Consider the following 10,711-nt stretch of genomic DNA (forward strand, 5'->3'; position numbering starts at 1 on the left):
CCCTCTGCTGGATGCATTGTGATCTGGGTGGAGGTGGATCGATTTTCTAAAATGGCTAATTTTGCTCCCCTGACTGGCCTGCCTTCTGCTGCTTGACTGGCCGACCACTTTGTTCAACACATCTTCCATCTGCACGGCTTGCCTCTGCATATTGTCTCAGATTGAGGGGTCCAGTTCACCTCGAAGTTCTGGAGAGCACTCTGCGGTCTCCTCGGTGTAGAGTTGGACTTCTCCTCGGCTTATCATCCTCTTTCCAATAGACAAGTCAAAAGGGTTAACCAGATTCTGGAGTACTATCTGCGGCACTTTGTCTCCAGACGGCATGATGACTGGGTGCAGCTGTTCCCGTGGGCTGAGTTCTCCTATAATAACCATACTAGTGAGTCCACCACCTCCAGTCCGTTCTTCATCGTCTACGGCCAACATCCTCGTATACCTCTTCCTGTCTCTACTACACCGTGTTCCAAATTATTATGCACATTGGATTTAAGTGTCATAAACATTTAATTATTAGTTTTTCAATTAAACTCATGGATGGTATTGTGTCTTAGGGCTCTTTGGATCATTGTAATCAATCTCACACACCTGTGATAATTAGTTTGCCAGGTGTGCCCAATCAAAGGAAAACTACTTAAGAAGGACGTTCCACATTATTAAGCAGGCCACAGGTTTCAAGCAATATGGGAAAGAAAAAGGATCTCTCTGCTGCCGAAAAGCGTGAAATAGTGCAATACCTTGGACGAGGTATAAAACATTGGATATTTCAAGAAAACTTAGGCGTGATCATCGTACTATGAAAAGATTTGTGGCTGATTCAGAGCACAGACGGGTTCGTTCAGATAAAGGCATAATGAGGAAGGTTTCTGCCAGACAAATTAATAGGATTAGGAGAGCAGCTGCTAAAATGCCATTGCAAAGCAGAAAACAGGTATTTGAAGCCGCTGGTGCCTCTGGAGTCCCGAGAACCTCAAGGTGTAGGATCCTCCAGAGGTTTGCAAGTATGCATAAAGCTATTATTCGGCCACCCCTAAACAATGCTCACAAGAAGAACCGGTTGCAGTGGGCTCAGAAATACATGAAGACTAATTTTCAAACCGTGTTGTTTACTAATCAGGGCCATGCAACCCTGGATGGTCCAGATGGATGGAGTAGTGGATGGTTGGTGAATGGCCACCATGTCCCATCAAGGCTGCGACGTCAGCAAGGAGGTGGCGGAGTCATGTTTTGGGCTGGAATTATGGGGAGAGAGCTGGTAGGCCCCTTTAGGGTCCCTGACCTCTGCAAAGTACGTAGAGTTTATGACTGACCACTTTCTTCCGTGGTACAAAAAGAAGAACCGTGCCTTCCGTAGCAAAATTATCTTCATGCATGACAATGCACCATCTCATGCTGCAAAGAATACCTCTGTGTCATTGGCTGCTATGGGCATAAAAGGAGAGAAACTCATGGTGTAGCCCCCATGTTCCCCTGACCTCAACCCTATTGAGAACCTTTGGAGCATCCTCAAGCAAAATATCTATGAGGGTGGGAGGCAGTTCACCTCAAAACAGAAGCTCTGGGAGGTTATTCTGACATCCTGCAAAAATATTCAAGCAGAAACTGTCCAAATACTCACAAATTCAATGGATGCAAGAATTGTGAAGGTGATCTCAAAGAAGGGGTCCTATGTTAACATGTAACTTGGCCTGTTGAGTTTTTTTTTATTGAAAGAGCTTTTGATTTCTGTAAATATGACCTCCTGATGCTGCAAATTCAACAAATTACCATTTTAGTTCTCTTTACAACCTTTAAAATGTTTTGATTTCTGTTGTGCATAATAATTAAAACAGTGCACTTTGAGTTTTTTACTTCTAAAAAAAAATCTGTTATCATTATGAGATTTGTTCAGTAAAATTCACATTATACTCCAACGGTTGATGACTTGAAGATTATACTGACTGTCATTTGCATAGACTATTTAGGAAAATCAGCGAAAAATAACATTTGCATAATAATTTGGAACGCAGTGTATGTCCCAGGTGCCTGCAGCTGACTCTACCTCCTTCAGGGACTTTCTGCAGATATGGCAACAGACACAATCTTCTATTCTGCTGGCGGTGGACCACATGAAGAGAAAGGCAGACACTAGAAGACGAAATCTCCCCAGTTTCTTCCAGGTACGAAGGTCTGGCTGTCTTCCAGGAATATCCGGCTGAGGGTGCCGTCTTGCAAGTTTGCTCCCAGGTTCATCGGACCCTTCGAGATTCTGCTACAAATCAATCCTGTGTCTCACAAGCTTCGGCTGCCTCCAACCCTCAAGATCCCTAACTCCTTCCATGTCTCCTTGCTGAAGCCCGTGGTCCTGAACCGCTACCCCAGGACTCCTAGTTCTGCAGTGCCTCCAGGTGGCTCGTCAGGGACTTTCGAAGTGAGGGAGATCCTGGCCACCAAGAAAGTGGGAGGAAGGACGTTTTATTTGGTGGATTGGAGGGGATTTGGTCTAGAGGAGAGGTCTTGGGAGCCAGAGGAGAACATCGATGCCCCTGTCCTCGTGAAGAGATTTCTCTCCCGCTCTGGCCCCAAGAAGAGGGGGGATACTGTAACGTCTATGGCCGCGGACCGTCGTTCAGACTTACCCTCTGACGGCCGCGGCCATGGACGTCTGTGTTCTCGGCGGCATCTCCCTCCAGGGAGACGCCGGCACTCACTTCCGGGTGCTGAGACTGATTCCCGCAGGGCGCGCGCACTCGCGTGTGTATGGCCTTAGAGGGCCAGTATGCGTCCAGTTGTTTAAAATCAGTAATTAGCCCAGCATTGTGCTGGACTATAAAAAGGGATCTGCCCACTTGAGCTTTGCCTGAGCATTGTTGTATACCTAAAGTTTGTCATGCAAATGGTCTCCTAGTGTTTTCCAGTTCCCAGTGTTACCCGTTCCTGCTGCTTGTACCGTATCCCATGCTACCGTGCCTCTGTGCCATTTACAGTGAAAGTCAAGTCGTGTCATCCGCTGCATCTACTGTGCCATCTACAGTGAAAGTCAAGTCGTGTCTTTCCCGCTGCATCTACTGTGCCATCTACAGTGAAAGTCAAGTTGTGTCTCCACTACTGTCTACATTGCTTCAGGTAGCCTTTCTGGACTATAGACATTGTATTGTACCTAGTTGGCCAGCTGTATCTCACTAAGCGGTACAGCCCAGTGGGTCCACACCCCGCGCCGTGACACAGGGTCTGTAACAGATAATCCAAATAGAAAGCGCAGGAGAGAACTACTAGAAAGCTAGAAATGGGGGAGGGGTCCTTAAGTACCCTGTAAGGGTTGGGTGATTTGGCATGAGTTGTCCCTTTAAGAAAGGGAGCCACAGCATGCTCGCTAGTGGCCGGCACAGGAACTGAAGGAGAGAAGCGGCAATGAAGGCCACTCTCAGTGTAGACCAGGGCACAAGTGTGGCGTCAGTCAGGTACCAGCAGACACCGGTGAGTACAAGCCTGTGGGTGCGGAAGGCAGCGGCCAAAGACGCAGCCATGACAACTGAGAGTAGTGCTGTGTATTTTCTGTGTTGGAGCATAGAAGAAAGGGAATTTTCACAACACTTTTGATATGTCATAGAGACATGACATTTTTATCCGTGAGGCGTCTGCATGCTGAGACCCCCATCATCCCTGAAACGAAGGGGCAGTAGCACCCAGCCAATCGCTCTGCATCTGTGATTCGCTCTCCTCATTAGGGTGAAAATGTGCTCACATAGAATGTCTATAAGCCCGTCTTCAGCCTAATGAGTAGAACCAATCACAGATGAAGGTGCAGAGTGATCAGCTGAGTGCTTCTGCGCCTTCATTTCAGTAATGGTGGGGGTCTCAGCACCCGGACTCCCACCAATTAAAATTTTTGATATGTTTCTTTGACAGGGAAAGTAGGAAAATATTTAATCTTCCTCCTGTGCCTGTATGGCTAAAAATGAGCTTTTGTCTATGTTAACACCCCCTTTATCAATTTAGAGAACATACTTTATACCTGACTGTCACATATGCGTGGTCTTTTTTTTCTTTTTAGAGAAAGAGTTAGATGAGCTGTAGGTCATCTAATCAACCTCTTTATGCAGGGGCGTAGCTAGGGGGGCGCAGCTCAGAGGGGGGCGCCAGCGCCACTTCCTCCTGCACTATAATTGTACCTGTGTCGCAAGGACACAGGTACAGTTTGAAGCAATGAATGACCGGGCACGTTCTGTGCCCGGCCATTCAGCGTCTTTCCACGAATGAAGCAACTGGTACCTTTTGTACCAGTGACGCTTCCGTCGATGAAAGACGCTGACTGACTGACAGGGAAAGTCATCCTGCAAAGCCAATCAGCGCCTTTCATAGACGCTGTGTTCAACCCCCTGGAGACCTGTGCAGAAGAGTGCAGGTCTCCATTGCTGCCGGACGGCGTGGGAGCGGGAATAAGGTGAGTTTGAATATTTTTTTATTTTTTTTAACTGTAATAGAAGCGTGTGTCTGTATCTACGTGGGGGGGGGAGCTTTATCTACAGGGGGACTATATCTACAGGGGGTGGGCTATATACAGGGGGACTATATCTACAGGGGGACTATATACTGGGGTGGGCTATCTACAGGGGGACCATATCTACAGGGGGTGGGCTATATACAGGTGGACTATATCTACAGGGGGTGGGCTATATACAGGGGGACTATATCTACAGGGGGGCTATATACTGGGGTGGGCTATCTATGGAGCACCATATATAGGGGTGGGCTATAGCTACAGGGAGGCTATATAGTATATAGCCCCCTGTAGATATAGCTCACCCCTGTAGATATAGCCCACCCCTGTAGATATAGCCCCCTGTAGATATAGCTTCCTTGTAGATATAGCCCACCCCTGTATATAGCCCACCCCTGTATATAGCCCACCCCTGTATATAGCCCACCCCTGTATATAGCCCAGCCCTGTAGATATAGCCCAGCCCTGTAGATATAGCCCAGCCCTGTAGATATAGCCAACCCCTGTAGATATAGCCCACCCCTGTAGATATAGCCCCCTGTAGATATAGCCCACCCCTGGATATAGCCCACCCCTGTATATAGCCCACCCCTGTATATAGCCCAGCCCTGTAGATATAGCCCAGCCCTGTAGATATAGCCCAGCCCTGTAGATATAGCCCACCCCTGTAGATATAGCCCACCCCTGTAGATATAGCCCCCCTGTAGATATAGCCCACCCCTGTAGATATAGCCCACCCCTGTAGAAATAGCCCACCCCTGTGTATAGCCCACCCCTGTGTATAGCCCAGCCCTGTAGATATGGTCCCCCTGTAGATATGGTCCCCCTGTAGATATGGTCCCCCTGTAGATAGCCCACCCCTGTAGATATAGTCCCCCTGTAGATATAGCCCACCCCTGTATATAGTCCCCCTGTAGATATAGCCCACCCCTGTATAGTATCCCACAAATAGCTCCCCCTATAGTGGTCCACAGAAAGCCCATCCCTGTATATAGCCCCCTTGTACATATAGTCCACCCCTGTATATAGTGCTCCACAGATAGCCCACCCCTGTATTTACTATATACAAGGGTGGGCTATCTGTGGAGCACTATATACAGGGGTGGACTATCTAGTGGAGCACTATATACAGGGGTGGACTATATGTACAAGGGGGGCTATATACAGGGGTGGGCTATCTGTGAAACACTATATACAGGGGTGGACTATATGTGGAGCACTATATACAGGGGTGGGTTATATCTACAGGGGGGCTACATACATGGTTGGGCTATCTGTAGAGTACTATATACAGGGGTGGGCTATATCTACAGGGGGCTATATACAGGGGTGGGCTATTTCTAGAGCACTATAGGGGGAGTTATTTGTGGGACACTATATACAGGGGTGGTCTATATGGGGGCACTATCTACAGGGGCTCTATGGCAGGCACTATCTACAGTGGGCTCTATGGCAGGCACTATCTACAGGGGGCACAGTGTGTGTGTGTGTGTGTGTGTGTGTGTGTGTGTGTGTGTGTGTGTGTGTGTGTCTGACACAGTGTATGGTGCTATTATAATTAGAGGTGCAGTGTATGGCGCTATTATATTTAGGGGCGTAGTGTGTGGTATAATGATAACTTTATATTTATTTATAGGTGCAGAAATGTTGGAAAAGTGAGAAGCTGAAGACATGTGAGCGGCAAACTGCAGAAATGGGCTGTGACCGGGAGAAGCCACCATAGAGGTCTGGACCGGATGGAGAAAAAGAACTAGAATCTGAGACGTCACCGGTGAGTCACTTAATGTAAATGTTTATTCTGCCTCTAATCAGCACTGTAGTCACTGTATGATCTGCAGCGAGATGATGGGTGGTATGATTATGATAGGATTTATTTTTTGTGAAACGGCATCTCCCAGCATATCCTTACCATTGTTTGGGCCATGCTGGGAGCTGTAGTTTTACGCCGTACACACCTATACGGCAGGGGTTGCACTAAATTGAGCTGTATTTGTGCTGGTGTTGTATATATGTAGCGAGCTTGCTTCTGGGGCTGTATATATGTACTGATTCTGGTGTTGTGTATAGAACCATATTGCTTGTAAAATGTACAAATGTTTTTATGCTCGCGTTACATAAAAATAAATGACACGTCGATTGGTAGAGAAAACAAACACGGCGAGGGGGAAGGAGATGTCGGGAAAGAGGTTGGTGGGGGGGGGGCGCCAAACTGAATCTTTTCCCCGGGTGCTGGAGAACCTAGCTACGCCTCTGCTTTATGCCTAATTAGACCGTTTATTGACTCCACGACCTAAAAGTTTAATAGCGTCCAGATCACGGAGTCCAAAACATCGCACCAAGCACTTGCACCACATACAAACCTCAACAAAGTTTGTACATTTTACACTGTGACTATCCTGTCCTACCATAAAATCCTGACAGCTTCTCTTCGATAACCATTACATTCTACAGTCATAGCTATAGCGATTATCACTAGAGAGGAATGTCTAATACATTTCTGACAGATGGAAAAGATTTCCATCAGCCAAAAAATATATATTCATCTACAAACGGTTGCTATAAAAGATTATTTCAAACAAGTTCCACTAAAAAAACAGTATTAGTTAACGCATTCGATTAGGTTCAGGGATTTGCAATTATTAATTAGAGTTCGGTTGTGTTCACATGTTATGTTCACATGTTCCAGTTTTTTGTTTTTTTTTTAAATCGCGGCAAAAAACTTACTTTGACTACGACGTGTAAACGTTACCTTAGAGTTTATATCGGAGGATGGAAAATTATACTGTATATCAATATAATCCCCACTTTAATTTGTATGTAAAAATTGGTTGGCGCATTACTTTGGTTTTGGCGTTTTTTTTACACAATCACCTTTGAACGCAGACATGTGGAGTATGGATGAACAGCTCACATCATACGGATTTTGCACAAGCTCTTATTGATGTATGTGTAGAAGGCAATTCCAGACCTGTTCTCTCTTAGATCAAAGCTTTGAAAATTATTATAGAGAGATACTATCCACAAATATTTTAATAGAAACTGGTTTCCTATAAAACTGGCCCTAACGTGTCTGGATGCCAATATATTTTAGGTTGTTTTCTGACTGTAATACAAAAACAAAATATTTTTTTAATGAATATTTTTTTTTATATTTCTTAGTTTTTTATATTTTTAAACTTTTTGTATATTACACAATAAATATTATTTTTACGAGACTTAGATAAATCATGTTTTACATGCATTAAAAGTGGAAAGGTATCAAGTGCCAACTACTACTATTAAATGACCACAGCACACCACATATGCTAAAGGACATATGTGACCTGACCTGCTCTCATCCCTAATGTTTCTACTTCTCTTCTTCCCTGACAGAATGATTAGTGCTTGTCCTACTTTGAAACTAAGAGACACTAAGGGTATGTTCACATGATAAACGAAAAACGGCTGTAAAATAGGGAGCGGTTTTCAAGGGAAAACAGCCTCTGATTTTTAGCCGTTTTTGAAACCACAAACGTTTCTTGAGGCGTTTTTTGTGGCCGTTTTTGGAGCTGTTTTTCTATTGACCCAATGAAAAACGGCACAAGAAGTGACATGCACTTATTTTTACATGTACTTATATTTTTCAAACAGCCGAGTAAAATAACGCCCCGTCGGAACGAAACGCTGTTTTTCCCATTGAAATCAATGGGCAGATGTTTGGAGACGTTCAGCTTTCATACCATTTTTCGGGGCATTTAAGGCCCCGAAAAATGGCTGAAAGTAAGTTGTGTGAACATACCCTAACTCAGTAGCCGTGGTAGGAGGAGTATAATCAAGCACTTGCATGTGAACCCTCCAGATACTGCTCATTAACAAGTATAGGGTTCAGTGTACGTGCAACTTCATCCACATTTTTACTAGAGTATGTTGTTTGCTGTTTCGTGCCTTCCTAACTGGCATCTTGGTTTACTGCTTTACAGTATGAAATAAACATTACATTAGACCTGGTCTTGCAGAATTTACTGTGCAGTAAATGTTGTAATACTTTCCTTCTCCACTATCAAGAGTAACAGGTGCAGATACACAGATAGATATATAACATATATACATTGTTATCACATTGGCATCACTGTTTAACTAAACATCATAGTTTAGCACTACAAAAGTTATAATAAATAAACATTTGATGTCCATATATGCAAGACTATATTACCATAACAAATTGAAGAAACTGCACATTATAAATCCAAGCTGGGAAATTGATTTCTTTCCAAGTATTTAATAAATGAAAAAAATGTTACATTCTTAAACCCAACCCTTTGGCTTATTATCAGGAGCCCCATCTGCTCAGACACTAGAACTTGTTACTTATTTGAAATAAAAACAAGAAGCCAGGCAGATGCTGGAGGAAGACCACCTGTATTGAAAAGTGTAAATGATTATTTAGTGCTAATCTTTTATCTATGAGTACAACCTTCCTTAAGACCATTCTGTATTTATACAGTTAGCATAGCAGTTAATTTTTAGAGAAAACGTATATAGGGGTTCCCTAGGACAGATATTCCCTTAAACGTTACTTAAGTTGCAAATAGATTAAAAATATTCTACAGTTTTCTCTCTACAGCTCCTATGCAGACCTATGTGTCTCCATGGTCACTGACTACAAACAAACTATGTAGTCTGATCCTGCAGTGATATAATTTTCTATCGGTCATCTATTTCTGGCTGGTAGGCTGAGGAGTGGGAGAACCTATCACAGCCTGGACAGATGGAGCTAGCTCCCGCCCTCGGTCTATTTATACCTTCATTTCCTGCTTTTCCTTTGCCTGTGATTCTGTCCTGTTTCCTGGCTCTGCTGTTCCTGCTAGTACCATTGACCTCTGCTTCAATTTGACCCTGGCTTTACTGACTACTCTCCTGCTCTGCGTTTGGTACCTCGTACACTCCTGGTTTGACTCGGCTCGTTCACTACTCTTGTTGCTCACGATGCTGCCGTGGGCAACTGCCCCATTTCTCTTAGCTTCTGTGTACCCTCATCTGTTTGTCTGTCGTGCACTTATTGAGCGTAGGGACCGTCGCCCAGTTGTACGCTGTCGCCTAGGACGGGCCGTGCAAGTAGGCAGCGACTGAGTGGCGGGTAGATTAGGGCTCACCGGTCTGTCTCCCTACCCCGACATTACATAATCACAGGCCCATATACCTTTTCTACCCTAGTTCCCACACTTCTATGGACCCCCTTGAGGCCCTGGCTCAGAAATGCAGGGTCTTTCCCTACAGGTCCAAGCCCTGGCTCAGAGGTGCAACCAGCGTGATGCTACCCAGGTAGTGCCCTCCACCTCACCTCTTGAACCCCACCTCAAGTTGCCTGACCGGTTCCCAGGGGACCGGAAGTCTTTTTTCTCATTTCTGGAGAGTTGTAGGCTCTATTTCCGTCTAAAGCCCCACTCCTCAGGTTCTGAGAGCCAGCGAGTGGGTATAATTATGTCCCGGCTCCAGGACGGCCCCCAAGAATGGGCCTTCTCCTTGGCTCCTGACGCCCCTGAACTTTCCTCTGTTGACCTTTTTTCTGCTCTCGGGCTCATCTATAACGAGACTGACAAGACTGCCTTTGCCGAGAGTCAGCTGGTGACCTTACGTCTGGGTAAGAGACCCGTTGAGGAGTACTGTTCTGACTTTAGGAAGTGGTGTGTAGCTTCTCGGTGGAATGACCGTGCCTTGAGGTGCCAGTTTAGATTAGGTCTGTCGAACGCCCTGAAAGACCTGTTAGTTAGCTATCCCTCTTCTGACTCTCTAGATCAGGTTATGACTTTAGCGGTACGTCTGGACCGACGTCTCAGGGAACGACGACTTGAAAGTTTTTGTGCCTTCTCCTCTGACTCTCTTATGATGGCTCCCGAGGTTCCGTTGCTTCATTCTTCCATGAAAAACTCGGATGAACCAATGCAACTCGGGGCCTCCGTGTCTCCCCAACAACGTAGAGAGCTCCGCAGGAAGAATGGTCTCTGCTTCTACTGTGGGGATGACAAGCATCAAGTGAACGACTGTCCTAGGCGTAAGAATACTCCAGCTGGAAAACTTCCGCACCTTCAGGGAGGTCACTTGGGCGCACAGGTATCTCCCGTAAATATGAAACCTAATAAGATCTTGCTTCCCTTTCAGGTCTCTTTTGAGGGTAGGTCTGCCACCGGCAGTGCCTTCGTGGATTCAGGGTCTTCTGCTAATATTATGTCTGTGGAATTTGCTATGTCTCTAGCT

This window comes from Rhinoderma darwinii, chromosome 3 (assembly GCF_050947455.1).
Source record: "Rhinoderma darwinii isolate aRhiDar2 chromosome 3, aRhiDar2.hap1, whole genome shotgun sequence".
In the NCBI taxonomy this organism is placed as follows: domain Eukaryota; kingdom Metazoa; phylum Chordata; class Amphibia; order Anura; family Rhinodermatidae; genus Rhinoderma; species Rhinoderma darwinii.